This window comes from Galeopterus variegatus, unplaced genomic scaffold (genome assembly GCF_000696425.1).
Source record: "Galeopterus variegatus unplaced genomic scaffold, G_variegatus-3.0.2 Scaffold1014, whole genome shotgun sequence".
Lineage (NCBI taxonomy): Eukaryota > Metazoa > Chordata > Mammalia > Dermoptera > Cynocephalidae > Galeopterus > Galeopterus variegatus.
In genome coordinates this window covers 100,737-102,743 of record NW_007727125.1, presented here as the reverse complement: position 1 = coordinate 102,743, position 2,007 = coordinate 100,737, and the positions used below count along the sequence as shown (strand labels likewise).

At 47.2% G+C, this 2,007-nt stretch overlaps 1 pseudogene; it reads right to left on the bottom strand.

Annotated features, from left to right (window-relative positions):
• Positions 1-306: 306 nt before the first annotated feature.
• The window catches only part of LOC103591709, a 3,414-nt pseudogene continuing 1,713 nt past the window's right edge, over positions 307-2,007 (bottom strand).

The window sequence follows — 2,007 nt, the reverse complement described above, 5'->3', positions numbered from 1 at the left end:
CCTTTCTTTTTACAACTGACAGAAAGAGGCATTATGATATTGTAACTGATATTTATCTTCCTTAGAGAACTGCTGGTTCTTCTAGGCTGTGTAAATATTTCTTACCTTAAGGTTATTTGTAATTTAATATTTTGAAGATTCAGAATACATATTTGAAATTACCCTTTCCTGGATTCTGAATAGGTCGCAATAGGTTGAATTTACTCAGAGAGCAACTATATACAATAAGCTACTTGATTATCTAATTATCAACGTCTATACAAGCAGAGAATAGTATTAATTGAAAAAAACTTATTTACATTAACGTTTGCTTTTAAAAGGTTTTTATTATGTTGACTTTAATATGGATTTGTTTGTGAATGCACACTTGCACAACACATCATATGAAATACTGCAGCTCTAGTGAAAAGATCCAATCGAGAAGAAGCCTCAGGTCCATCAATTTTCCCACATTTCCAGTTTGCTCCTCTTACTTCCATAACACCTTCAGTACCTAGCCCCGACATGTCTGCTCCCTTCTTCTCTTTGCTGACTATTTAAAAGGATAGGCACAGCCTTTGGAACACAATGTCTTTCCCCAGGCTTGATACAGAAAGTGAGAGAAATCCATTCCTATTACTGGCTGCCTCAAGAAACAGAATTTGGGATTCCTTCCCTTCCAACTCCACTTTGAGTTAAAGGCAGGGACAACAGGCCAATAAATGTTATAAGACAGTAAATTGAAACTGACATAAACATAGAAATAAAAGCTTACTTCCTTCTTAGCAATCAGTGCGTAATTGAGTGGAATGGGGGATGATTTTACCCCATGAGTATAAAGGATCTGAGAATAAGAAAATCTGAGCTGGAAGGAAACTTCCAGGACACGTTTTCCGTACCTTTTGATTTTCAAAATAATTCTGAAGATTTGACCAAAGCATTTGTTTTTCATTGGTTCAGTGAAGCTCAGTTTTGACCAAATACAAAGAAAACACAGAATTTCACGCAGGATGGTCACAGGAATAAAGTTTAGAAATGCAATCATGTAGTTATTTCAAAAAGGATAAGGAGGTTCCGCAGTCTGCATTGGTCGCTGCTTTCCATGAGGCCAGGACTAGGGTCAGCTCCTAGCGGCTGGGCTTTTTCAGTCCCACACCCCTGCCTCCTTCAGTCAGACTGCCAGGCGCCTGTGCTGCCCAAAGCAGCCCGCTCTGTTTCAAACTTGCTAAGAGTTTGCAATCAGGCAACCTGCCAGTGACAACAGAACTCTCGGGGTCTCTCTGATGAATCAACACGAACTCGATTTTGCTCTATTCAGGCCAGTTTTTATCTGGGTCCCAAGTCCAGACCTAGAGCAGATGCCAGGCAGCTTAGTGTTCGGCGAGAAATTGGATTTGCTTTTGCTAATCAAGAGTAAGAAAGGTGAGTCCCGAAGCTGGCATACGGGAAACCGAGGTACCACTGTCCCTCTCACTGGAGGGCGCAGCAATCACGCGGGAAGCAAGTGGCAAAGGCCCCCACGCTTTCTCCCAGCCCGGGGCGTCCTCACTTCCACGACCCCAGCTGAGGGTGGACTCGACACCGCGCTCAGTGCGGGGTCATACGCCAGAGCGGGAAAGGGCAGGTCCCGCCCTAAGCAATGCGGTCGCCCAGGTGACGGAGCAAGGACACTGCGGCAGCCAGGGTCGTGTCCTAACCCTAATCCCGAAGGACAGTTTAGAAAGTCCGCGGGCGCGTGAAGCGCATAAAGCACTCAGCTCGTCTGGCACAGTCCCCAGGTCGCTCGCTTCCCCTTCGCGCCCCACCTGTTGTTAAGCTCCCCCGAGATCCTTCTTGCCCAAATGCTTTGGAAACTGTCAACGGACACCCAGAGGTCACGGAATGTGACGGACGACCATAAATATGCAGAAGGGATGGAGCCCAAATAGCGGACACATGGGGCCAGGGCTCGCGGGGGTCGAGGACCTGGAGCCGGGCCCCCGTCGCCGCGGCCGCGCCAGCGGTGCCAAGGCCGGGCGGGCGGCGCCG